At 53.0% G+C, this 27,751-nt stretch overlaps 1 protein-coding gene and 1 long non-coding RNA gene across 7 annotated transcripts in view; both read left to right on the forward strand.

Moving 5' to 3' along the window:
- The window catches only part of Ubac2 (UBA domain containing 2), a 144,857-nt gene that overhangs the window by 36,708 nt on the left and 80,398 nt on the right, over nt 1–27,751 (forward strand). The window lies entirely within an intron of this gene.
- Nucleotides 6–25,940, forward strand: LOC132656538 (uncharacterized). Of its 2 annotated transcripts, none has more exons than XR_009594317.1 (2): nt 6–2,797; nt 25,511–25,940. It is a non-coding gene; the product is annotated as an uncharacterized LOC132656538 (long non-coding RNA). The 2 variants fall into 2 exon arrangements; XR_009594316.1 differs by lacking the exon at nt 6–2,797 and adding an exon at nt 19,174–23,942.

Raw genomic sequence — 27,751 nt, forward strand, 5'->3', positions numbered from 1 at the left:
ACTGTCAGGACTGTTGAGAAAACAGGGTAAGAGCTTTGCTTGGAAATAGAGGCCTCACAGTCCCAGACTTCTCTGCTGTTAGTGAGTTTTAACTTGGGGGCATTCTGTAGCAAAGACTCACGTGCATGGCTTGGTATCATTGAGGAACACACACCTGAGGTGTTCTTACTGCTGTTTACTGATTCTCTGACTTTTATTTCTGGAGCACTGGGCATGAACACAGGTACGTCACATATGCCGTGGACCCACTGAGCTATGAATGTCTGTCTCTGTCATTGTTTTGGTTTTTTGAGGAAGTGTTTCAGGAAGTTGTCCTGGACCAGGCTGACCTCGCACTCACAGCGATCCTCCCGAGAAAGCCCCTGAGCGGGACGAAAGGTGTGCACTGCCATGCTGAGCCCCAGCCCGTGTAGTGGGTGGGTCAGTTCAGATGGCCTCAGTCACCAAGGAGCTCTGGGAGACGCTGCTCCAGTATCATTGACCTTGCTTCTCCCTCCCTTTCCCAGATAATCGAATTAGGACACAGTAACAACTCTCTTGAGGAGTGGGAAAAGGGCTAATCTGTTTTTTAAATCTTATAAGATGGATTGCCAATTTTACCATCTTTATTCTATTTAAATGTTTTATAACTCAAGTAATGTTCAGATACTTTTCTTTTTTTTTTTTTTTTAAAGATTTATTTTATTTATTTATTACATATACAGTGTTCTGCCTGCATACCAGCAGAGGGCACCAGATCTCATTACAGATGGTTGTGAGCCACCATGTGGTTGCTGGGAATTGAACTCAGGACCCTTGGAAGAGCAGCCAGTGCTCTTAACCTCTGAGCCATCTCTCCAGCCCTCAGATACTTTTCATTCACTAAATACAGTAACAATTTACAAAACATGTGTCCTGAGCAGTTAGGAACTTTGGTTTTTCTCTCTTTGCTGCCTCTTCAGCACACAGTGGGAATGCTGAGTGGACACGAGTGAGAGAGACAGTGTCTGCTGAGGTCCCTCAGCAGCTGCCTCCGGCCTGTCTGGTGTGGCTGTCTGTGACCCCACCCCTCTACTGAAGTTGGAGAATTGGAAACAACTTCCTAGTGTCAGCCCGTGTTCTCTTCAGGTTATTGTAGTGTGGGTCACTGCTGTTGTGTGTCCTGGTCTGCTGGAATCCTAGAGCAACTGTCTGAGGCAGGTGCTGCCATCTTTCTTTGCCAGGGCCCTAGAATTTAAGTTGCCTCTGTGGGACACAGAGCAGTGATTTGAGGCTGAGTTTCTGCTAGTCCCGTCACTTGCTCTCCCGCCCTTCCTAGGGAGCATGAACTCTGTCAAAGAGAAGTAGGTCTGACACGCCCCTTCTTGTGTACACAGAAACTAGTGATCCTACCACGGAGAAAGTGTTTACTTAAAAAAGAAATGGTTTAATAGTGCTTCCAAGTACGGACAGAGCTCCCAGTGTGGCCTTCCCTCGGCCAGGGTGTAATGCTGGCCCGCACAGCACCCACGTGCAGGGAGGGATCCTGGAGGCGGCTCTCTGGTGAAAGGGGGTGTATGGGAGGTTGTCTTTAAAGATGCCACTCTGTAGGGTGCTTCTGTCCAACTCCCCCGACTCTTCTTAGTGAGAGTTACAGGGAGGGGCGGCAGCGGGGTTGGCCAGAGAGTTAATGTGGGCAGGTGCTGTAAACAGCCCGAGAGGCGCGTGGTCCCTTCCTTTTTATGGTTGTCATGTGCTTGGCTTAAGTGTGACTTTGGAATAAAATTTATTTATTTCAGAAATATATAAGAATGAAATTCTGCACGTCTAAACCCTGCATTAACATTTCCAGAAGGAGCCGAGAATGGTGGCGCGTGCTTTCTGTCCCAGAGGGTGGGGTGTCTGTGTCAGAAGCCAGTGTGCCCTGCACACTGAGCTGCAGCCAGCCAGGGTGTACCCGGGTGAAGAGCCTCCCCGATACCTGTAAAGAGGGTGTTAGCTTCTCGCTAAGGGAGACAGTACTGCACAGAGAAGTCAAGTCCTCACCACGAGGCAGGAGGCTTGCCTGGAGGCCAGGCCTTTACAAACTCAGTGGACCTTAGAGGGGCAGTGCCCGTGACTGCGCATCTCCTCCGCCCACCTTCACCCCAGTGCTGTCGGGAACCCCTGAGTCACAGAGCACTGCCTGGCTCCTCTGCGCCCCCTACCCCCCCCCCCCCCCCGCTCGTGCCTGCGGCTCCTGTATGACGGCTGGGTAAGTGCTGGAAACTGGTGGCTCTCGGAGAAAATTTTGACAAACTTAAGAGCCACGATTATCTGGAGTTGTTTTTCTATTAAAACTAACTAACTTGGAGAAACTGTACGGAGAGCACAGGGGAAGACTTGGAGGTGCACTGTGGATGGTGTGTCCTCAGTGCTAACAGGCGGGAGGCCTCACTACAGACAACACCGCAGTGCTGTGCTGAGAGGGAGACAGGCCCTCCCGGGAGGGCACGGCAGCTGCAGTGCGGCAGGCCAGCTCGGCCCTGAAAACACCGCAGTGACACGGACTGACAGAGCAAGGCACACTCAGGTTACACAGTTGAGAACACAGAGGCCCTGGATCTGGAAGAGAGCAAGGAGGTGCACACCACAGGCTGCCTGGAGGGAGGAGAGGGAGGGAGGGGAGAGAGGGAGGAAGTGTTTGACTATAGCGTCAGAAGTAACACACTGTACCCGGCTACACTTACACATTGGAAGTGAGTGCCGGGGCATGAGAACAGTAACCGCGTGTCCCAGAGTCCGAGAGAGCAGATCTGAGTGTGTGACCTAGCGTGACCTGCTAACGGCGCATAGTGAGGTCAGTGCACACAGCTTACCTTCTGTCGTCAGAGGCCCAGAGGGGACCAGTGTTCGGGACACTGTGCCTGGTGCTCTGAGGGTTCTGGCCTCGCTGAAGAGTGTTGGGGCGCAGTGCCCAGCTGTCTGCAGGCTGAGCGAGGCTGTCTGTGAGCGAGGCCGTGTGTGAGCGAGTCTGTGTGCACGCTGCTCTGCCTGCTTCAGGAAGTGTTCTGAAGTAGGGCTATGCGTGTGGCCTCATCGGCTGCGGTTTTCCCTGTCACAAGTGATTTGCCTGTGAGCCTGCGGTGCATGGCTGCTTGAAGGAGGAGGGCAGACAGAAAGGGGACCTCCCTGAAGTGGCTGCGTGTTTGGGTGTGGGAAGCCTGTGTCAGGCCAGAGGGAGGGCTGACTACCTTCTTCAGCGTGCTCCTGGTGGGCCTCTAGGTGTGGACTCCATGGCCAGCCTGCCAAGGCTTTACGCTTCCGCCTGGAGGGGCAGCTGTCCCCAGGCCGCCGGCCTGCCACCAGCTATAAGCTGTGGGCCTCTCACCTCACCCCCTTCCAGGTGCACGCACGCGGCTCTGTGCCCCTGCTTGTGCCCTGCTCCCACTGTGCTCCCCGCTTTCTGTTTCAAGGAAGGGAGCTGTAGTTCCCCACCGGACACCCTGGCAGGCCTGGGGAGAGCAGCGGAAATGTGGGCAGTGCCCACTGCCGGGCTCTGAGGGGCGGGGATGGGGCCTGCAGAGAGTAGTTGGCCGCCCGGCCCTGCCGACCGCTGTCGGCACTGCCGGCCTCCCTGTGCCACTGACCTCCAGGCGGTCTGCGTGCACTGCTGGCTCCTGATGTCACCCACCTCCGGGCAGTGTTCTTCAGCGTTGCCAGCCTCCCTGTGCCACCCCCTGGGCAGTCTGAGTGCCTCTGCGTGAGTCATGCCTGCGTTGCTGGGGTCAGCGGGTCCTTTAGGCTCCATGCTGCTCAGAGCGGTGGCTTAAGGTGGCTGCTGTCAACTGCCTTCCTCTCTCCAGACAAGGCCCGGCTAAGGCCCGGCTGGGCACCATGTAGACCAGGCTGGCCTGGAGCTTGCAGGGATCCTCCTGCTCTGCTTCCCGTGTGCCGGGCACAGGCATGAGCCAGCATGCCCCGCTTGAGGTGGTTTGAGAAGTGGGAAGCCCTTGCTCTAACGTCAGCAGAAAAGGGACTGAGGTCGCCTGTGCCAACCTCAGGGGGCAGGGCGCCTTCCCAGACAGTGCTTCCTTGGGGGAGGCCTCGATGCCTGCTCTGTGCATGACTTCCTTCTTGCTGAGTTCCCTTGTGAACGCTTGTGCTATATGTCTTTTTCACGGGCCTCACGGCCATGTGCAGGCTCAGCTGTGAGAACTCTTGACTGGGCCCTTGCACTCTCGACCTGATCACAGAACGTGTGGCACAGTTCTGGCGGGACCCCCTTGCTGTGCTCAGCGGAAGCCCGTGTCTACCCGGTCTTCTCCACGACACTCGGCTTTCCCTGGAGGTAGTGGTCTTACCTGTGAGCCTCCATCTCATAGTGCAAGGCATACAGGGCAGATCAGGAAGTCCCCGAGGCCAGGCAGGCCCACGGGCACAGCCTCCCTTTGCCGCCTTGACGGTTAACGTTTCCTGGGCCCTTTCTGTGCCCTCTAAGCTGGCTGGCCTGGAAGAGTCCCGCCCACCCTGTGCTCGTGTCTGTGCTGCCGGCCCTCACTTGGTTCCCTGATGCCCCACCCCTCACTTTGTGTTTTCAGAGTTGGCACGGTTGTGTCTCAGGAGTGGTTAACATTGATTGACAGATGAGGAGCAGATGGAGAGCTTGGGAGTGATGGGTGGTATGAGCCCAGATCCACTGACTTGCTTGAGATGTGGTGATGTGTGTGTATATGTGTGTGTGTGTGTGTGCGCGTGTGTGCATGTGTGCATGTGTGTGTGCGTGTGTGCATGTGTGTGAGTGGATGGCCTTCTTGTGCCCCTCACCCTGATTGCAGGTCGGGAATGTTCAGGTCTCCTCTGCCTGTGGGAAATTCCTGTTGTGATGTAGGAACTTGGGGAGTGTTGTGCAGTTTTTGGTTTCCCCTCTGTATTTTGGGTGTGAGAGGAACTTGATTCTTGCCAAAGAAAGGCTTCTCATCCTCCAGGGACTGAGGGTTTGAGTCACTTCATGAAATGGTCTGGGCTCGCTTTAATCCTTGGTCTGATCTAAAGACTGTGTGGGTAGGTTTAGTGTGAGAACACAGTTAAGACACACCTGAGGTAGAAAGGGTGGTATCAGATGTGTGCCTGTCTCCATGTCGGGTAGGCTCCTTTGCTAAAGCTTTGTGCCACAGATACTTACGTTTCTTGGTCTTAGATGGTTCGCAGCCGTGTTGTGTGTTGTGCAAGAGCATTTCACCCTGACCATCCCTGCCACACTAGCTGGAAGGCTGTTTACCCTGCCCACCCCAGCATGGAGACAGGGACAGCAAGCCCTCATGGCTGGTCGCCAGCCAGTCCCTAGAGAGAAGAGGAGAGGGCACTCGTGAAGGCACCCCTATTTGACACTGGGGACCCCTGTGCCCTGCTCCCATTTTTCTCAGACTTGTGTCCCAATGACTGCTCTTCAGAAGGGCTGGGCTGGGTGCAGGGTCAGGGCGTGTTGAATGAAGCCTGAGAGAGTGTCTCAGTGTGTATTTATAGACTTCCTGTTACAGCTGCTTCAGCGTGAGGAGAGACTCCCTTGGTGCTTGATTTCCTGAGTAGTGCTGTGAAGTTCGCCTTCCCTAACTTTGTTTCTTTTGTACATCTTAAAATCTTGAAACCATAAAGCCAGACATTGATTTAACTCACAAGGCAGTGTGACTCCCCAGGACAGATGACCTTAGTCGGTTACAGGAGTGCTTGGGGAGCCACCCTCCCGGCAGCTTGCTGGACCTGAAGCTGAAGTCTGAGGGCCCGGGAGATGCTCGCAGAGGCATGGTCTGTCACTACAGAGGCCCGAGCCATTGGGGAGCCCAGGCCTATTGTGCAGACTCCAGTTTCAGTTAAAGGAGAGCACGGAAGTGAGTGTGTGGACTCACATGTGTGGACTTCGCCATGGAGGAGAGAGAGGACTTGCACGGACATGCAGTCTTCCGGAAGAGCGTGTGGAAAGCTTAGTCCTCGGCCTTGAGCTGATTGTCAGAAGGGGGCACACGCTGTTGGACGTGGGCTGTAGTGAGCTCCTTTGGGTGTGTCCTCAGAGTTGATGTGAGGTGCGGCCGTGAGATAAACGTTTGCTCCTCCTTGCACTTCTTGTGTGTGACACATAGGCGCAGCCTGAAGCCTCTCAGGCTGAGCAGAGTGAACCTTTGCGACCTAAGCTTTGTCTCAGGGGCTTGGGACTGTATTTAAAGCTGTGAGCTGAAAGATGAGCACAGGGAGAGCTTTGCTCCCACGTTGTGTAAGTCCAGGCCTGCTTCCTCATGCATATGGTGTGGAGGGTTCTGGTGTACAGGCTCTGTTGGCATTTGTGTGACTGAGAAGGGCGGTGGAGGTCGTCAGCATCGGCAGCACTTCCTCCCCGGTGCTGTCCCGCTTGTGCTGGGCAGTGTGAGGAGGTGGTGGCGCGGCCCAGGCTGTGTCTGGTGCTCAGGTTGGAGGCTCTGAGTGTGTGCCCTGCTCGTAGACTTGTCCGAGCTTTCAAGTTTCAGTGTGTAGACAGTGTTGGGCCTGCATGTGTGCTTGCACAGCGGGAGAGGGCGACACACGTCACTGCAGATGGTGGGGGCCACCGTGTGGGTGCTGTGGAAGAGCAGTGCTGTTCTTGGGCCCCGCCGTCTCCCCAGCCCCTGTCTCAGCGTGCCTGTAGTTGCTTCTCGTCTCTTGGGGAGCACACAGACCTGTCCTTGCTGTCACTGGGCACGTCGCTCTTCTCCACAGAAGACTGCGTGTGCCAGGAGAAACTCTTGCCATCTAGTGGGCAAGGTGGACAGACACTTGGACATTTGCTGATGATCGTCATCCACATCATCATGCCTGCTGACGTCACTTGTGCTCAGGAAAATGACAACTAAACCTGCACAATCCCGTCCCACAGCCACCGTGCACAAGTGAGGACACCGAGTGGGTGCTGGAGACTTGCTCTCAGAAACTCTGCATGTGTGACGCCAAGCATGGAAGACCTTTTGAAATAAGTGCCAAACGGAGGTGTGCAGATGCTAGGGCTAGGTGGCTCCTTGACATGCAGTGAGTGAGAGAGTGTTTATGCACGCCAGGAGAAAGGGAAAAGACTCCACAGCAGCCCTGTGTGACAGCGCCGCAGCAGGCACAGCTCGCTCACTGGCTGTGCAGTCAGTGTGCACTGCCACAGGAAGTGTGTGGTAGTCCATGCCCAGGGTCACCGCTGTGGTGGAGAAGAAGCAGTTCAGACACAAGAAGCAGCAGGTTGCGTGTGTGGCAGGGCCCTGGCAGCTGCTCAGTAACCTTCACCGGGTCCAGAGAGATGCTGCAGAGAGAGACGGACAGAGAGAGCCCCTGGGAGCAGTGGGCCAGGCTCTCGTGAAGGAGCCGGCGCGGAGTGAGTGCCCTCACCTCAGGCAGCCTTCCGCCAGTCCCAGTCTGCACGCACTGCACCCTGCAGACAGAAGCCTCCCTGGCCGAGGCCGAGGCCAGCGCTGATCTGTTGCTATTTAGGGGGCAGTTTAACAGGTCTGTTTAGTAAACAGCAGTAGCTGTCTCCGTTGGGGCCTGCGTTAGTTACTTTTCTGTTCTGTGGTAAGGTTTATTTGGGGCCCACAGAGGGTTGGAGTCCGTGAGCCTCATGGCCAGAGCATGGCAGTGGTCCTGCTGCTGTAGATGGAGCTCATGAGGCACACGGACCCTGGAAAAGGTGCAAATCTTTTGAACCCTCAAGCCAGCCCCCAGTGACACACCTCCTCCAATGAGGCCTCCTAATCCTTCCCAAACAGTTCCACCAACTGGGGCCTGAGCATTCAGATATATGGGCCTATTAAAACTGCCACAGGGCCCGTGTCCCCCGAGCCACAAGCTTTTGACCAGGTTCACACTGCCGACACAGATGCCTTCCCGTAGAACAGGTCTCCAGTCCGGTCAGAGAGTGTGTGGTTACCCCATGACCCTTGTCCTGCTGTTGCAGCAATGGGCACATTTTGTCAGTAGTGGCATTTGGGGACTCCTGCAGGGTCCCGCCCATTGGTGACTTACCCCTGTAGGGGCACACGCGGCACCCGGGAGCAAGCTGCTAGGTCAGCCTCAGCCTGATCCTTCATGACCTTCCCCAGGCCAGCCTCAGCCTGATCCTCCATGACCTTCCCCAGGCCAGCCTCAGAGCCTCAGCCTGATCCTCCAGGCCTTCAGCTCTAGGGTCTCATTGTCTCACACTCTGATGCAGACAAGAACTGGGGCGGGGGGGGGGGGCAGTGGTTTGCAGAAAGTCCCTCACGCCCAGTGCTGAGACTCACTTTCCAGCCCATGTCTTCTGAGGGCAGCGCTTCCTGTGTTGAACCTCACTGTAAAATTTCGTTTTTAGCAGTAGGTTTCCCATGAATTTTCTTTGTTTGTACTCCCTCCCCACCCTCCCACTTCCCACCTCACTTTAATGGATAATCCATTGGCTGCATTCACATTGCTGTGTGTCTAGTGCCCTTCGGCTTCCCGGACGAGCACAGCACCCTCCGAATGACCCCTGCGTGCCCACAAACCCGGCAGTCGGTCTGCGTTGTTCTCTGGAATCGGACTGCCCTGCCTCAGGTAGAATCGGGGAATATCTGTCTTTTTAAAATCTCCACACATTGCACAGTGAGTGTCCGAGGGTCAGAGGAAGACCCTAGCACGCTTGCTTGCTCACTGCTATGTGTGCCAGGCCTCCTGGCCTGGCTGTGAGCTCCCCCTGTGGTCTTGTGTGAATGCTGAGTTACAGACGCTGCTGCAGCCAGCCTGTGTCCTGAGCGCTGAGCTCAGGCCCACAGTGGCCATGGCACCTCCTGAGCTGTCCCTAGCCTGCGTCCTTGTCTTCTGTAACCAATTCATTTCCCTTGCTGCAGAGTCTGCAGGGCCATGTGTGACGTAACATATCAAAATACCTTCCCTATACGATACATAAGAATATGTAGTCTGTACTGTCCCGTCACATGGGGCATTCACTCTGTCCTTGCGCGCTCGGTTGGCTCCGCCTTGTGGCGTGTGTGAACACTGCAGCTCTGAACCTAGGTGCAGCTGCCCCTTTGGAGCAGCTTTCAGTTCTTGTTGGTGTAAACTCACAAGTGGGAGCTACTTCTCGTGCCACGAGGAGAATCACTGTTCCGTAGCAGGTGCACCTCTCTGCTGGAGCACGGCACTAGTCTCTGAGCCCTCGCCAGAACTTGCTGTGTTCCTTCATATCCCTTTTCCTTTTATAAGTGTGGGTCTGCTTGCATGTGTCTCCATAAAGCCACGCACTCACTGGGGGCCTGTGGTGGTCAGACGACAGCGTCAGATGCCCAGGAGCTGGAGTTACGGATAGTTGTGAGCCGCTGTGTGGGTGCTGGGAAGTGACCTGGGGCCGCCGAGAAAGTAGCTCCAACTGTAGAGCAGCCGTCCACCCTCTCTTTCCCTTCACTAATGGCTATCCCGGTACGAGGGAGGTGGTGCTTCGTAATGGTGACAGGCATTTTGAACTCTGTGTGCGTTTGTAGGTCTTCTGTAGATGCCGCTGACATCCTCTGTCTCCCCTTGCACCATCAGCCCAGCATTGGCCTCTTTGTTTCCATAGCTTTCTTGATATCCTGGTCCTTAGGGTCAGTACCTTTTCCTGTAATACCCAAGTTACTACAGTCTTTGTGTAGGGCAGAGGTCAGGCCGACTTCAGGTGTCTCCCTTACTCTTTCCACATCATTGCTGCTAAGTACCAGAGCTCAGATCTTCATGCTTGTGCGTTCCCAGCCCTGTCGGCAGCCATAGGAGGAGCTGGGCAGCTCGGTCATCATCAGGTGTGTGTTTTCTAGGGGCTGAGGCAGCAGCATCTCGGGAGAGCACTAACCAGCTCCTTGGAAGAGCAGTGAGAGTAACAGCATCCGGGCCTCGAGGTGGGGCTGTGGCTTCTGTGAGCGATGTGATGGGAGCATCGGGTGTGGCGCCTGACTGGCGGGGTCATGTGCTTTGTGAAGTGGCATTGCAGTGTGGCTGTTGATCAGGATTGCAGGCGCAGGCTCTCTGGACTCCGGGGCAGGGCAGGAATGAGTGCCTGTCCCGGAGAAGCAGAGGAGGGGTGTGGTCCTCCAGAGAGGAGGGGCTGGGACCAGAGAATAGTCCTCAGCCCTGAGGGTGCCCTGTGAAAGAGAATTAAGAGCGGGGGTGGGGGAGAGTCTAGCCTCCGGTGAACTGTGGTCACTGTGGTCACAGGGACAGAACGCAGGCTACACAGGGCATAGCGAACTGCAGCGCTCACTACCCGTGAAGTACCTTCCCGGGCAGTGCCAAGGCGCTTGGAGCAGAAGTGTGGGTCTGAGTGAATCCATTTACCCCGAGCAGCCCTGGCTCTGACTCAGCTGTAGATTCTGCATACACATGAGTGAGGGACCCTCGGCTGGGCCCAGTGAGACAGCTTGTTCCCGGAGTTCCCTGCTGGCCGCTGCCGTGCAGCAAAGCGCGTTCCTGGACGGACTCACCGCAGCGCCAGCCGCCATTAGTGAAGCACACTGCGTGCAGAAAGCCGGAGGTGTCACTCACGTCTGTCCTCCAAAGGGCTGGTTGCGTCCCGGGAGCAAAGACTTTTGAAAGTTCGAAGTGCGTGGTTGTAGAAAATCTTGGCAAATGCAAGAAGACTGAGAGAATCCTGACAGTAAGAGGCGAGTTAGAGCTGTGCAGTGGAGGTGCACAGAACTCAGAACCGGTGATCCCAGAACTCAGAGGCAGAGGCCGGTGGATCTCTGAGTGTAAGGCCAGTCGCGGCTAGTGAGCTGGCTCCTAGACAGCCAGGGATACACAGAGAAATCAACCAACCAACCAACCAACCAACCAACCAACCAAACAAACAAAGAATGTAAAGGGGAATCTTTGAAACACTCATGAACTCAGTGGTCAGAGGTGCTTGTCTTTTCCCAGAACCCTAGGTTTTCTTACATAGATGTATTAAGACTTCGTGTGTTTGCACATTGGCGACAGCCCAGCTGCTAACCTAACTGATTTCAGCACAGTGTAATGAGCTCTGCCTGTACTCCCACTTGGAACCAGTAGATGGTAGTATTGGAACTTGTACAAAGCTAAAATTGCTATAAAATGAGGCTTGAGTGTTATTAAATATTATTAAAAAGAACTAAAATGTTAGTAAGTGGAACAGATTTTTATAGTACAATTACTAAGAGAATGGTATGGGAGCTTCCAGAAGCAGCTTTGACAGTTGGCTACCCTGTTTCTGAAGCAGATAGTGCCAGAGTGCACAACTGTCCTCTGAGAGGCCCCACCCAACAGCGGATGGAGACAGATGCGGAGACGGAGACACAGAGCTGAACATTGGGGAAGTGGAGGGAGCCTTGGGAGAAAGGGGGGAAGGATGGAAGGACCTGGAGGGGACAGGAGTCCCAAAGGAAGACCAACAGAGACAGCTAACCAGGGCCCAGAGGGGCTTACAGAGACTGAAGCACCAACCAAGGAGCATGCACTGATAGAGCCACGGGCAGCTCAGTCTTCATGTGGGTCACCTAGTAAGGGGAGCTGAGCTGGCTCTGGCTTAGACTCTTTTGCTTTCTGATCCCTTCCTCCTGGCAGGGCTACCTTACCAGGCCTCAGAGGAAGAGGAGGAACTCAGTCCTGATGAGACCTGATGTGCTGGGGTTTTGGTGGGGGAGGAGAGAGGGCCTACTGTCAGGATGTAAAGTGAATAAATAAATAAATTAAAAATAAAGAATTCCTGTTATGCACATGTGTTTATTTTTCCCTGAACTGCACAGTAAAGCAGGTTTCAAGCCCCCAGGGCTCCCTCTGCCTCTGCCTCCCCCAGTGCTGGGGCACAGCTGTACACAGCTACCCCAATTTCCACATGGCTGCTGGAGATTGGAATTTTGATTTTGTTGCTTGCACATCAAGCTGTTACCAATGAGTAATTTCCTGAGCCCCAAACTCCAGATTTTAACTGTGTATATATAGTAAGGTAACTTGCAGCTTGGCTTAATCGTTCCTTGAGGAAAAATATCATTATTTGAAAGTTTTAGCGCTAACAAGGAAAGGTAAAGATAGATTTTTAATGAAGGAAATTTAGTGGTAGTCTTTAGTAAGTGTGTATTAGCAGAATTGTTGTGTAAACTTTGATAGGAGAGTAGTCGCGCTGTGTCATGGATGTGGCTGTTAGCAGCCGGTGTCACACTCTCTAGCAGTTGTGTCTTCCCGTATCGTGTTTGTGGTTAATTGTGAGCACAGAAAGTGGTAGCTCTGAGTATTGCGGTTGTTGGTTCTTTGACAGGGTGTAGATGCCAGCAGGAAGTGCATGTTCTCAGAGCTCACAGAGGAGGTCAGGAGGGTACAGAGCCTGGCCAAGAAGCACTGCTGGAGGACTTGATGGCTGGTGTGCGGATGCCCATGTGAGTTCCAGGGAAGGACGAAAACAAGGAACAGGACGTAGAGATTTTCTTTCCACTGGCTGCTTTAACTGAGAAAACAGCTTAGGAATGTGCTAATGTTTTATGGCAGATGACGTTGTGGAGAGTGCACTCTAGTCAGTTTTTAGGACAGTTTTCGGGGTGAGGACATTGCAGGTGTGTGAGCACACGCCCATGCACACTAGTAACAGAGGTGTCTGTCCTGTCCCCCATCCCTCCTCTCTGTGGGCGCTGGGATCTGCTCTGACCAGAACAGTTCGTCCACACTCCTCCTTCATTGTAACTGGGGTAAAAGGTCAAATGAGCAGTGCTCTGCTGTCCCTGGGTGCGCGCTGGCTGATCGATCGGAGGAGTGGCAGGTGTGGGGTCTGGGCTTGCTGGGTGCGCATGAGTCAGGTGACTTGAGCAGGGAGCTAAGGAGTGAGGAGGAGGAAGCCATGTGAGACCTTAGGCAGTGTCCAGGGTCGAGCAGCTGCCCCGGGCCTCCTGAGCACTCTGGGGACAGCGGAGCTGGGCAGGGTGGTGGAGAGCCAGAGGCAAGGGCAGTGTTCCCACTTCACTTCACACAGCAGTGCCAGGGAGAGGGTGTGCGTGGCTCGTGGCTCGTGGCTCGCAGTCCATGGTCATGGGAAACCAGGGCTGAAGCTTGAAGCAGCTGCTCACATCCGCAGCCAGAAGCCGACAGGAGTCTGCGCATGCCTGCTTATTGTCCGGGCCTGCTTTCTCTGCCCTGACGTGCTAGGACCCCTGCCTGTGGACCGGGGCCACCCACTGTGGCTGGATCATCCCACATCAGTTAAGACAGCCAAGACCATCCCTCAGACACGCCCACGGGCCACCCTGATGTAGAATAATACAGTTAGGATCATCCCACACAGACACGCCCACGGGACAGCCTGCTCCAGAAAAGCCCCATGGGAGTTTCTTCCCTGGAGGTTTTAGACTGCCAAGTTGGCACACTAGCCACCACAGACAGAACTCACAGCTCTTGCACGGATGTTACACGAAGAGTGGCCGTCACTCCTACAGCTGGGAGCGATTGCCTGCTTCTTTGGAACATAGGGGTGTTTTGGTTTGTACTATTTTCATGTTTTGGTTCATATTCCTTTTAAAATGTCTTTAATCATTTCATATACACTTAAAGTTATCAAAATAAATTTCAGTTCTAGTTTTCAAGTTACTAAAATTTGTTTCCTGGTTTGCGTCTTATTATGGACTCATCCAGTGGCTCTGCCTCCTCTTAGTGATCGCATTTGCCCTCACTGCTGCCAGGGCCTGCCCAGGGGGCCTTTGCCTTCCTGAGCTGGGTGTGCGGGACTGATTGTTGCTGCTGTGGAAGACCGAACATGCGCTCAGCGGTGGGCGGCTTGCACTGCTATTTTTCGTATCTGAAATGTCGGTTCTTTCTTCCCTTCTGCTGGGGCAGGCTGTGAATGGGATGGTAGCCTTCTCTGTGAGAGGGCAGGTCTGTGAAAGTCTGGCTCAGCCCTGCTCTCCTTTTCAGCCTGCACCTGCAAGGCCTCGTATCCAAGTGTCTGAAATGGCCCGTGTTTTAATTCATGTCTGTTTCTGACCTGAGAGTTTGTGACTGAATTTTTGAAGCATGTGTGAAGCAGAGAGGGCACTGTCGGCCTGTTTCAGCTTCAGTCTCTTGAGCAGGAACGAGTTCACCTGTGTTTCTCCTCGCTCTTCCCGGTGACAGGACCTCCACCTCAGAAGTGCAGGTGCAGGCAGCAGGCAGTCAGCTGGCTCAGGCCGCTGTAACAGTGGCAACAGCACTTTTCCTCCCAGCTGCGGGTGCAGCTGTAGGTTCTGGCTGGCTGGCTCCTTCCTGCGTCCTCCATGGAGCTGAGGGAGAGAGCATGCTGGGCTCTCTTCCCTTCTTGTAAAGATGCTCTGCATCCTGGGCCCTACTTCTACCATCTCTTCTAAGCCCGTGTCCAGGTACCCTAAACTGAGTCTGTTAGGGCTTCAATATGTGAGTGGCTGTGCTGGAATAGATATAGCTCACTCCACAGAGGAAGGTAGAGTTGCGTGCGCACGCTTGCAGTTATTTCTTTGCTGTTGTGACCAAATCACCAGAGAAAAACAACTTAAAGCTGCATTAGTTTTGGCTTACAGTTTCAGGGGGATCAGTCTTTCTTCTGGGTGAGTGTGGCAGAGCCGGCAGGTTTTGGTGGGCCGGGAGGCTGGCTAAAGGTTCTGCTGGTGGCCTCTGCTCTCTGCTGTGGCCTGTGTTGTTCCGCCTCAGTGGTCAGCCTGCACAGGTGCCGCTCACATCCAGGGTTGCCGATCTGACCTTGTCCTCTTAGTGTCTTTGTTGATTCTGTTGGCGCCTTTTTTTTTTTTTGGTTTCTTAACGTCTCTGCCTCCTTTCTAACCCCTGCCCTAGGTAGGAGAGAAAGAAGGGGAAATGACATTGGTTCTGTTAGCCAGTCCTGCACTTAGCATTCACTGACCTTAATCTTGTTTCTTTTCATACTGGCCTCACAGGTGCATGCTGAACTTTTTTTTTTTTTTTTTTTGACAGGATTTCCCTGTGTAGACTTGGCTGTCCTGGAACTGACTCTGTAGACCAGGTTGGCTTCCAACTCTGAGAGATCCTCCTGCCTCTGCCTCCGGAGTGCTGGGATTAAAGGCGTGTACCACCGCCCAGCACGTGCTGAACGTAAACTGCTCTCTGGTGTCTGAAACATTTTTTGTTATGATCATAAGTGTATAAGTTCCTTATTCTACATCCTCTCTATGGCATTTTTAAAAGGTTTATTTTATTTTTTTAAGCAAAGGTAGAGAATTTTTTTGTTTCTCAATAGTATTTACCCCAACAAAGCAAATAAAAGTAATTAGTTTCTTTTTTATTCCTTTATTTTTAAATTTTAAATTATTTTTAAAAATTCATTCACTTTATGTCCTGATCATAGCCCCCTCCTTCATCTCCTCCTAGTCCCACCCTCCCTTTCTCTTCTTCCATCCCCTCCCCTAGTCCTCAGAAAGGGGGAGCCCTTGTCCCCTGTGAACTGACCCCAGTCTGTCAAGTTTCATCAGACTGGCTGCCTTCTCTTCCTCTGTGGCTTGACTAGTAGGCTGCCCCGCCAAGGGGAAGTGATTAAAGAGCAGGGAACAGAGTCCATGTCAGAGATAGCTCCTGTTCCCCTTACTTGAGAACCCACTTGGAGACTGAGCAGCCATGGGCTACATCTGAGTAGGAGTTCTAGGTTATCCCCTTGCATGGTCGTTGGTTGGTTCATCAGTCTCTGTAGGACTCCCTGGGCCCGGATTTGTTGGCTCTGTTGATCAAAACTCAAGTGACAACACATGCTGGAGAGGATATGGAGAAAGGGGAACTCTTTCTGGTGGGAATGTAAACTTGTACAACTCCTTTGGAAATCAATCTGGTGCTTTCTCAGACGTTTAGGAATAGTGCTTCCTCAAGATCTATCTATAGCACTTCTAGGCATATATCCAAAAGATATTCAAGTATACAACAAGAACATTTGCTCAACTATGTTTATAGCAGCTTTATTTGTAGTAGCCAGAATCTAGAAACAACCTAGATGTCCCTCAACTGAGGAATGGATACAGAAATTGTGGTACATCAACACAATTAAAAACAAGGAAATCAGGACATTTTCAGGCAAATGGATGGATCTAGAAAAGATCATCCTGGGTGAGGTAATCTAGAAGCAGAAAGACACACATGGTACATAGTTAGAAGCGGATATTAGTCATATAATATAGGATAAATATACTACAGTACACAGACCTAAAGAAGCTAAGTGACAAGGAGAGCCTTAGGGAGGATGCTTAATCCTCATTCAGAAGGGCAAGCAGGATAGACATCAGAAGCGGTTGAAGAGAAGAAACAGGACAGGAGCTTTCCATAGAGAGCCTCTGAAAGGATCCACTCAGCAAGGGATCGAGCGGATGCTGAGACTCACAGGCAGACTTTGGGCAGAGTACAGGGAGTCATGGGGAAGAGTCGGAGATAGCACGTCAGATGGGGACATGAGTCCACAAGGAGACCAGCAAGTTTGTTTTATTTTTGTGTGTATGGGAATTTTGCCCGCACATATGTCTGCACCACATGTGTTCCTGGTGTCAGTGGAGGTCAGAAGTGTGCATCGATTCTCCGGAGCTGTAGACAGCTGTGAGGCATTGCACAGGTGCTGGGCACTGAGCTCAGGTTCTCTGCGAGAGCAGGCAGTGCTCCTAACTGCTGGGCCATCTCTTCAGTCCAGGGATCATTTTTGTAAATTAAAAAACTAATAATAAAAATAAAATCAGCATTCTGATGGTTTCTGTGTCCATTTCTCGTGTCTGTCCCGATGCTGGATGCGCTGCCTTTTGTGTGCGCAGCTGCTGGTCTCACGTTTGCTGGCCTCTTGGCTTTGCCCGTGCTGAACTGCGTCACTCTTTTGCTGTGCTGAGAGCGCTTTATGACAGCAGTTCTTCAGGTGTGCATTTGCAGTCGCTTCCCACGTTTTGTCACTGTTGGTTTTCAGAATGGTGGCCTGTGAGAAGCGGTTACGGAGCTCTGACGACGTCAAGTCTGTCAACCTGTACACAGCCGGGTTGTGCTGCGTGTTGGCAAGTCTGACTTACATATGGTTTCTTGGGCTTTGGCTTGCTTCCAGAAATTTTCCTTTAGGGCTTCCCATTTGGGTTTATGATCTATTTTGAGTTTTTGTGTATGGGTCAAAGTGTACACTGAAAGCTGTTTTTTCATGTTTGGGGTGTTCAAGGCCTCGGTCTTCTATTAGGAAGACTAGCTTGGTACAGCAGAACTGCCTGGGCAGCTGTTAGCAGCCAGGGCCCTCCGTGTGGGGCCATCTGTGTGTCGGTGCCCGCGACACACGTGCTCACCCTTCCTTGGCAGCTCTGCTTTCTGCAGACTGAGGCAGGGCTCTGAGGTGCGCATCAGTGAGCTCAGAGCGTGTGTTTCCAGCGGCGTCTTTCTCAGCACCTTGCACGTGAAAGATGAAGCCGCCCCCACCCCTGTAGCCCACATCTGCTCCACTTCTTCATCGTGACTGACTTAGTACCCCAGCTTAAGTCGCCAGCCACAGGTTCTGGAAGCACAGGCTGTGTCCAGCCCCTGGTGGCGCGCGGCTGTGGCCTTCTTGTGGCTATCGTAGTGAGTATCTTGTGCTGCCGCGCCTGCCCACACCAGTGTGCTTCTTTGTAACCTGGCGCTCGCAGTACCGTTTCTGTGGCCCTCCTCCTCTGCTGTGCTGTCTGGTTGGTGACAGCTGGAGGTGGTCATGGTGTAGGGCGGCCATGCTTGGCCATTGAGCTTGCGATGTCTCCTGTTGTCGGGAACCTCCGAATGATGTGTTGGTTGTGGTCCTGCCAGCAGCGAGCGGTTCCCTGAAGCCTGGCTGTGTGGAGTGGCTCACTCCTGTGCCATGGGCAGGAAGCCTCAGTTCCTCTCAGGGTGTCCTTTTGACAGGGCAGCTAAGCTTCAAGAGTGCTAGAGTCCTTTTCACTGCTGTCATCCTCCCGAGCTGAGGACACACCTTACTAACTGTAGCTCACGTTTGCTTTGCGGCCGTTGCCTGCCTCTTCCTCTCACATGCTGGGATTACAAGCGTGTGCCACTGTGCCTGTAACTTTCTGGCTGTTCCTTTACCTTGGTGTCTTTTTCTGTTTCACAGACGCAGTAATTTATCCTCCTGTGACATTGAAGACTAGCCTCCCAATTTCCCCCAAGATTTTCATTTCTTGGGGAAATGAGTCTGTTTGTTCTGAATTCCCTTTCTACTTACTGTCTCCTGGTTTTGGTGTTGGGGGTTTTGGTGAACTCCGAGCCTTTGGCTGTTCACATTTAGGATGTAGTTAGGAGTGGTGTGATGGGCTGGAGAAATGGCTCCTCGGGAAGCGCTTGCTGTGTGCACGAGGAGACCTCACAGGCGTCCAGCACTGCACAGTTGTGGTGGGCTGCTCCTGTGGTCATAGCACAGCGGGCACATGCTCGAGGAGCCCGAGGTCCTCCCGCCCCTTCCTGGAGGTGGATGGGCCGGAAGTCCAGCCTTGTCCTGGACTTTCTGGCTCCCTCTGCTGCCCTGGGGGTCCACTTGGCGTGGTCCAGATGCCGCTGAGTGGGTGGGTGCCGGCAGAAGCCCTTCTTCCACTGAGGAAATCCCAGGGCCTCGGGAACTCACAGCCAGGATCAGCGAACAAGACTTCTTTACTCTGCCACAGACTGGAGGTAGCAGATGCTGGGAGCCGTCGGGCTGCCTGTTAGGGTGCCAGGGTCCTTCGGGGCAGCATCAGTGTCAACCCGGTGGTCTCCAGCCCTGCACAGCTGCTCTGCTGTTCGCTCAGAAGGCTTGATGCTGGAGCGGACGCTCTGGACGCTGGGCCCTAATGATCGGAGTGAGCTGTCTCCCAAGTGAACAAGTGACTGGGGAGAGCTGCAGAGACCTATTTATTTTGCAACTTAAGGAGAGGAGCAGGAGTACGGTGGCTCTCTGTCAGACTGGCTGTCGCCTTGAGCTTTCGCTTTCATCAAGAGCAGCAGGCGTGCATGGCCAAGCTGTTGCCCTAGCTGTCACCACGGCCTGGGTCTTGGGCTCCTGGAAGGGCCCCTGGCAGCTGTTGGCACCGTGCACCCCATTCCTGGGGACAGGTCCTCCTGTGCCCGGCACCGCTGCCTGGTCCTCTGGCATGAGGGAAGGAGGGAGGCTCCCCTGAGGGAAGGAGGCTCCCCTGAGGGAAGGAGGCTCCCCTGAGGGAAGGAGGCTCCCCTGAGGGCCGAGATCTCCTTTGCTCCAGGAAGGGTAAGAGGTACAGCTGCTGTGAGAGGGTGGGGGAGGGAGAGGGATAGGTGTGAGAGAAGTTGCTGCCGAGGGAGCTCTCACTTGTGCAGGTTCTTTCACACAGTGATTTAGTCAGGCATGGCCTGCTCAGGAGAACAGGAGCCAGGGGCTGGTTAGGACTACTCTAAGAGTTGTAAAACCCCAACACGGAGCAGCTTCTTGTGGAGCCCAGAATTAAAGGGGTAGGCCATGACTAACAGTGAGACTCCCCAAGAGTGGACCGTCTCAGCATTAGCTGTCATCGCCACTTTGGTGGTTCTCAAGTTGCTTTTCAAAGGGTTGTCAAGAGACCTTTTCTTCTGTCCGATGCTCTTCATTTGACTGACGGAGGGCCAGGCCCGAGGCTGCAGTATCACCCCTGGGCAGGTGGTGGTTGAGCAAGCCAATTGTGCTCCCTGGCTATGAACCAGCCTCTGCCCGGCTGCCCTCAGGTGGTCTGTGATGTGAAAGCATGCGCCCTTGCCTCCCCATGTCGCCTTTGCTCGAATAGCACCACTGCAGAGAAGCAGGTAGACATGCCCTCCCTCACTGCAAACTGTTCTGATCATGCCCTTCTCTGCATGAGGGAGTGAGGGCACAGGAGGCCGCTTCCTGCAGGCCTGTGAAGGTGCCTGACGCGCAATTCCAGTGTCAGCCAGACACACTGCGCCCACGGACCATGCTCTTCTCTGCCTGGAGCAGACCTCCTAACCCTGACTCGCGCTGTCCTCTCTGCCTGTTTTAACGCCGGTGCTCAAGGGCATGGAACACAGAAGGCCGAGACACAAACTGTCCACCAGAGTGGCCTTGTGAGCTAGCCTGGCATCTCAGTGCTCTGTGTCAGGGCCGGGCTGTCTAGACGAGTCATGGGAGTGTTGCTCACCTCATCTGTGGTCGGTTTGAATATCAGCCGTTGGAATGCTTTTAAGGGAAGTGGGTATTGTGGGCAGTTAACAAAAAGCAGCAGTTAACTTTCTAAATTATTTATCTGTCCTCTGTGAACTTTAGCTAGATAATCATCACCCGAGAGCTGACCACTCAGAATCCAGGCTTCTTAAAATGGAGCCGCCAGGACCCTGCATTTGCAGTGAGTGCCCTCGTGTGCACAGAGCGGCAGGTTGGACAGCTGCCTCCAATGCCCGGGCATGCTCACCTGCAGTTTCCGTTAATCTTCGGTGGGCTGGGGAAGCTGGCTGTTCACTGGCAAGGGAAACCATTCTTGGGTGAAAAAGTATGTATAGGAATATGTAACGCAGTTGACAGAGGAGGAGAGTCACCCCAGGGCAATGGATTCTCATGCCGCTCAGCCTTCTAGCCACAGTGACGTCAGAGGACTGCTGGCCTGTGCTTCGCAGGGTGCTGCGGGCAGCGTGGGCTGTCAGTGCAGCCGCCGCACGGTCTTCTCTGTCATTAGCTCCTTAGGACAGATAGCTCACGCCTCAGGTTTGAAACTGTTCTTTCTTCCTTTCCTTTCCTTACTCTCCACACGCACGCGCACGTGCACGTGTGGACACACACACACACACACACATATACACATGAACACATGCAGACGTGAACACACACACACAAACACACCCACACGGATACACACAGAAACACACATACATCAGCCCTGGGTAGCCTCCTCTGTTGCTGTCCTCCTTGTCTTTTGAAACCCGGGGTCACTGTTGCAGCTAGACTGGCTGGCCAGCCCTGGGGTCCTGCTGTCTGTGCAGTCACACCCAGCAGTGAGCTGCGTGCTGCCAGGCCTGCTTTTCCATGGGTACTGGCAGGCTGAGCTCAGGCTGTTACTCTACCCACGTCCGGCCACCCCACAGCCTGGCTGCTTCCCGACCTCCTGTCCCTCCCAGCAGTGCCTGTTGGTTTGGCTAAATCAAGACTTGAGTGTGATTGCACGCAACAAAAGTGACTACAGAAAAGCCCTTTATTTGGAATGGCTTTATTTAGAAGGAAAGGTATGAGGTAAGTAGCTGCCACCCAGCGGCCCCAGGAGAAGCTTCCAGGTCACAGCCAAGGAGCTTTCGTCAGCTGCCTTCACCTCCACCGCGGCACAGGCTCCAGAGGGTTTTTCATTTTCTCAGTACTGCTAACAGTTTCCTAGAAATGAAAGATATGGAAGAGATTGTTTGATGCTTGCCTCTTTGCTAGAACTTGTGCTCTGTGAAAACCAGAGACCTCGCCAGTCTTTCTTAGCCTGCTGTATCAGTGTAGGGTGCTTTAACCCCGAGCTTGGACTTTCTTAGCCATGCAGACGTGTCTCCTGGCATCAAGGGCTGGAAGGCCCAGATCAGCATTAGCTCATGTGGTGTTGAGACGGCCCGTCTCCTGCCTGTCTCCCTCACCTCCTGTGCTCAGAGAGGTGAGGTGTCTACCTAAGTGCTTTTTGTGAGGACACTGGTCCTGGTGAGACCGGTGCCTAACCTGCCAAAAGCCCCACGCCCTTCTGTCACCACATTAGACTTCAGAGGGATGGAGGCATGGCCCAGCAGTTTTCCAGAGGACCTGGGTCAGTCCCCAAGGCCCACATGGCGGCTCACAGCCGTCCATACTGGTTCCAGGGGCTCTGACGTTCTCCTTTGATCTCAGCAGGCACCAACTGCATATGTGGTCCGTGGACAGGCCAAGCACGCATATGCATAAAATAAAATTCACTAAAATGTACATTCCATGGTGAATTTTAAGGCACAAGATCGTTTGGCCGATAGGTTTTCCTCAGCGTAGTGGTCCTCGCCAGGGGCACAGGTGGAGGGCCGATGGGGTGGGTCTGCCTGAGCCACTTGACAGAGCTGCTGTGGCCTCCTGTGGCTTGGCATGCTACAGCTGCCTCTGAACTGTCGCCCTGACATCATGGCTGCGCCTTCTCCCCCTCTCCCCAAGCTTCTCTCTAATGCGGCCGTGCTCTGGTCTTTGCCCTGAGAATGGCCCTGCAGTGCCCTGTAGTCCACAGAAGCTGACTGGAGTTCTCTTCAGATCCGCTGCTGGGCAGACGTGAGCTTCACAAGAGGACCGTGCATCCCCGTGATCCCTGCTTGGTGACGCTGCCTGTTACTGTGTGCACACAGCGTGTGTGTGACCTGGTTGTGACTAGTTAACCAGGTGACCCCCTCAGTAAATCTTGCTGTTTCTTCCCGGTCCCTCAGCGTGGAGCAGAGTGTCCAAAAGCAGCAGCTGTGACTGAATTCCCACCTGCCTGTACCAGTTGTCTCGTTGTTGGTATCTGTCCCTTCCCCTCTTCTCTGCTTTCCTCTGCCAGCTTGCCTAAGAGAGTACATATGATTAGAGTAAAGGATCGAGTCTCCGATTTCTGGGGTGTAGCTTAGGAGTGGCGTGCACCCAGCTCCTGGGCTCACATGAAAAGAAAGTGGGCTTGGTGATGTATTTAAAAGAGCAAAATGTGTTTTTGAAAATTATTTATAGGATCTTACCTAGAATCAGAGACTCCATTCGCTTGGATTTCCTCACAATATTCTTCTCATGCAAAAGAGCTGTCAAACTTTTGCTTTAATTGAGAACTTGGGCATCTGGTGCCCTGTATCTAACACTTGGCTCTGAGGTTGAGCCGTCTCCCTCACACCTGTCTTGAAACATGGGGCTTCCTGGAGGAGCCAGGCTCAGCCCCCTCAGCACAGTGAGGAAGCTGGAGGAAGGCACAGCTCAGCGCAGCGACAGGAGGCAGGGAGGAAGGAGTGGCTGGGCTCGCCCGCACACTTGACTGACAGGAGATTCTGGAAGGAAAGCCGCAGTCGCTTGTTCAAGATGTTATGGCGCCTTCAGACAGTCTGTGCAGAGCGAGTCTCCCCCGGAGACTTGGTTCCTGTGGTAGGACTTAGGCTTTAAACCCTGTAGGGATTTCAGGGCCAGAATGGCTTGCCAGGGCATCTAACATGTCTCATGTACCCAGTGAGGTGTCACCAGAAGCCTGTGCGATCATGATGTCATACTCCAGCATGAAACACAGTGATGTTTGTTACGTTAAACCAGAGTTGTCTTAGCACTGGCGTTTCTGACATTGTGGCTTCATCTTATTTAATTATTTGTTTGTTTGTTTGTTTATTTATTTTTGAGGCAGGGTTTCTCTGTGTAGCTCTGGCTGTCCTGGACTCACCTTGTAGACCAGGCTGGCCACGAACTCACACCTGCCTCTGCCTCCTGAGTGCTGCGATCACAGGCATGAACTGTTATGCCCAGCTTCATCTTCTGATTTTTAAGATAAGTTCTCATTGTGCAGTCTAGGCTGGAACTCTCTATAACCTAAGCTGAGTGTGACTTGGTAGTCCCCCTGCCTCAGCCCAAATAGTAGCACTCTAGTCATGTGTTACTACACCTGGCCATGCCCCCACGGTTCTTGACTGTGGCCTCGTCCCCGTCGGCAGGGCCCAGCTTTCCCTCGATGCTTCCAGATACTGCCAGATGGTTCTGGAGGGCACTGCCCAGTGGTACCACAGTGGTGGGGGATGAGGTAGGTAGAATACTGGAAAGAGCGTCCCCGCCTGAGGAGCTCGTGACCCGAGAAGTTTGTTGAGGCGGCTAACCAGATAGGGTATTTCGAGTAGTTGACTGAAATAGGCTCGGTGGAGGCTATTAGGAAAAACTTGTTTCAAAGAAGTTTAACATCTGTTTTCATTTCTGCTTTTTAGGTGCCTAGCTGCCCAATTCCTTTATTTCAACTGTCTTCCTCTTGGACTTAAAATATTTGAGTATGTCACAATTTCCAGTCCAATAGGAAATAGACTTTGGTCAAGCAGAAATAAACGTGTGAATAACGGGACTGGAGGATGGGAAATGCAGCTCGTCAAGTCAGACTCAGGTGACAGCCAAGTAGACCCCGGGCGCTGGGGAAGCAGAAGCAGCTGTAGGCATGGTTCACTTCCTGTTCTTGTTTGTCATTGGAGAGTCGCACCTTCTCAAAGATTTCAGATTCAGATCATTGTATTATTCTAAGAAAAAACCTGCAAATCCTAACCACGTCTCGGTAACCATAGCAAGATGCACAACACTCAAAAATAGTCTCATGCCCATTTTAGGATAGAATTGAATTTTTGTGCATGTTACATGTGGAGTTCTGAAACAGCTGTGTTCATCTGTTATCTGAGGTCAGAGGAGGAAAGGCCTGTGGCAGTTGTGAGGGGCCAGGCATGACCATGCCTGCTTGGGCTGTTCAGTAAGTAAGCGAACACATCAGGCTGGTTCAGCAGAACAGCTGGAGGGCACAGGCTCGAGCCAACTCAGGATTCTCTTCTGCTCACTTGGCCCTGTCTGCCTCATAGTTAATACCAACATGTGACATAGCTGAGTTCTGAGGGTGACTTGTTCTGTCTTCTATGCCTGACACTTAAATATTTGTTGTTTAAAGAAAAAATCAGACCAGGGATTCATTTGTCAGTAATACCAACAACAGCATGGAGAAAATATGTGGATTAACATCATAGAGTGGATAGTAGGATAATTCTGTTTGAGAACTTTCTTTTGGTAAAATTTACTTTTTTTTCTTAAGATTCTAAAATTTTGTTTTTATATTGGTGTCAGTATTGTGATAGGGATCAAACCCAGGGCTTTGTACTTATGAGGTAAACTTTAAAGAACAACTCTCTCTCTCTCCCTCTCTTTGTGTGTGTGTGGGGGGGGGATGGAGACTGACCAAGACTGGCCTTGTTTCATGTGGATTTCTGGAATAGCGTGCTCAGTGTTGGTGATTCTGCCCACCATCTGCGTCTTCCCAAGACCTAGTGAAGCTCTCTTGAGCCTTTGTGTGATCCTAGATGCGTGGGGCTGCTGTTTGTATTCTTTTTCACATGGTTTGGGTTGCTGCAGTTCAGAGATCAGATCTTGCTCTCTTTCTTTGTCCCCTTCCCCATTTGCTTCCCTTTCTGCCTCCTGCTCATTTTCACCTGTCCCCGAGTGTCAGCTTTCATTGTTGCTGTAACAGCACTGTGGGAAAGTGTTGGAGACTATATGTAGCAAAATTTTCTCGCAGAAACTGTTAAACACACGGAGGGACCAGCCTTGCCAGCTCTTTGTCCAGCATACAACTTCAGTAATTGATAATCAATGAGAATTTGTCATGTTTTCTCTCCACCTATTTGCTCCCTAAATTTTGCCCACTGAGGCCCACAGAGCCTCCTAACCACTTGTCTGCATGAGATGTGCCGGTCTGGGACCTTGGGACAGGAACAGTCACGAGCTTTGTTTTGAGTCTGGGAATGACTAAGGTTGGCTTCCGATGGGCAGCCTGATGACAGGGCCGTCCTCTGTCTTTGTGTGGGCTCCAGGACTGAGCAGCGGGGGAGATGTTCTCATGGGCACACGAGAAGAAGACTCGAGGCTTTGGTTGTCTCTATTCGGTTTCATTCTGATAGACTTCTCTTTCTCTCTCAGTACCTCCATGGAAAAGTCATTCTTACAAGTACAGAAGCCAGAAATAAATCTTCTCAGTCTGAGAAACAGAAAACTCAAAAGGCAGTCAGAACCTTTGTGAGTTTTGTTTTGAATTGACTGTACCAGTTCTCCCGTGGGACAAGAAGCAGTGTGACGCCAAGCTGGGAGTGGCTTATGCGGGCAGGACTTGGAGATGCTGTTCTGAACAAGGAAAGACCAGGACTTCTAGAAAGCATCAATGACGAGAAGCAGCACATGTGAGCTATGGAGAGAGGCTTTGGATTCCGAGGAAAACAGACAGTTGGAAATTGAGCTAAACTGGGCCATGTGTTTCCTGCCACTTTGTCCCTCTTTCCTGACAACTACCGTCTGCAGAGATTCTCTGAGTTTAGAATGTGTGTTATCAGAAATAAATACATGTAAACAGTTATGTCACCTCTTCAAGTGTGGCAGGAAGCGGAAGAGCGGGTGGTATTTTTACACTGTCAGCAGAAAATGAAGAGAAACACAGATTTGTCATCTTGGCTTCTAACCTGGTGTATTTGACATGGTTAGTAGTCCAGTGCAAAGCGTGTTTTCTTTGCCTGTTGCTGTCTAAGGCATTAGAACACGCAGTAATAGAAAGCTCATATCCACCAGGCTTGGGTAATGCAGAGCATTTGGCTACAGTTTCAAGACCTGTAGTCAGCGTGGGCTTTTAGCACTGAGAACCTCCCGGGACAGAGAGCAGTGAGGGCCAGTGTCTTACTTAGTCCCAGGAAGGCTGCAGGTGTGAACTAATGATTGCTCACGTGCCAGGAGATGAGGGCTGGATAGACTTCCATGGTGGCCATCATCTTACTCACTGACGGGGAAGCCGGACTGTAAAGGCTCATTGCTGCTCAGAGGCGATAGGCCTGGCTGGGAGGCAGCTGGACCCGAGGCTCTGGGGCTATAGGCTAGCAGATTTTCTTTGTCCTAAAGGATTGTGCATCAAGTTCCAGCTGTGTGGAAGGGATGGTGAGGGTGAAGGTATGTTGAAGAAAGAGGGGGTGATTTGGAGCAGTCAGACGAGAACTCCAGGACGTGTTATGGTTTGGCTGTAAGAGTTAAACTGTGAGCGGGGGAAGCAGAGCAATGCAGCAGGGAGAACCAAGGGCACGTTCCTGCCCCTGAGACAGAAGCCGCCCGTGGGGCTCAGAAGGTCCATCGTGAGCAGTGGCGGAAACCAGGGTGGGAGGACTTGAGAGTGAGGGAGAGGAAGCCGGGCTTTGAAGTTGCCCACTGTGGGGAGCGTGGAGCTAACAGCCCGGCCGAGCCGAGGTGAAGGGGAGCGCGCGTGCACAAGAACTCAGCAGTGCCCACGCCTTCCTCCACTCATTCTCTAGGGTGTTGTCCTGTGCGAGCGGCTTAAGCACGAGGTCAGCCAAGCAGGCTAGCATGTGCTGCACTGACACGCAGCACGGGGAGATAGGGCCTAAGTGGGAGCTCTGTCCTCATTCAGAGTCCTCTCTGTGGCAAGAACAAGCCTCGCTCTTCTCTCACACATGGACCCGGGAGGGACAGGTCACTTCCCCCAGCTCCTAGGCCAGTAGTGAGGAGGCCAGGAGTAGTGAGCTGAGCCTGAGGCTGAGCGTGAGACTTGGTGGAGGGAGTGTTACCTAGCATGCTGGAGGTCCCAGGTTCCATCCCAGCCCCACCCCGCTCCATCCTCACAGAACAGTGGAGCTCAGAGCAGTGTGCTGTGCACATGGCAGGCACTGCGGACATCTGGCACGCTGATGGCATCCTGAGGAAAGCCACAGCTTCTGAGCGTGGCCGAGGGGCTCAGCTGGGAGGGGCAGTAGTTGGCATGCGACAGCCAGCTCTGGCCTGGGTGTGCAGTGAGAGCTGGACAGAAGCGCCTAACTGTCATGGGTAGGAGGGGAGTCAGTGCCAGTGAGGAAGACATTGAGAAGAGTGTGCAGAGAAACTGTGGAGGAGGGTCCTCAGCACAGAAAGCCACAGGAAGTGAAGCCTGGGGCCTCATGGGGACAGGAGCGGCCGTGGCGCGGGGAGCATGTGCAGTGGCAGAGCCCTGGCGCCTGGCCGCTGGCAGGACAGGCAGCCTGACACACTTAGCCACCACTGGGTGCGAGTACTCGGGAAGCACTGTGTGCCGAGTGCGGACAGTGCTGTCCTAGGTGTGGGGCGCTCGGTGGTTGCTGAGTTTGTGTCAGTCCCAGCCAACACTCCTGCCTTCCCGTGCTCATCCTGTGTGTC

This window comes from Meriones unguiculatus, chromosome 9, assembly GCF_030254825.1.
Source record: "Meriones unguiculatus strain TT.TT164.6M chromosome 9, Bangor_MerUng_6.1, whole genome shotgun sequence".
In the NCBI taxonomy this organism is placed as follows: domain Eukaryota; kingdom Metazoa; phylum Chordata; class Mammalia; order Rodentia; family Muridae; genus Meriones; species Meriones unguiculatus.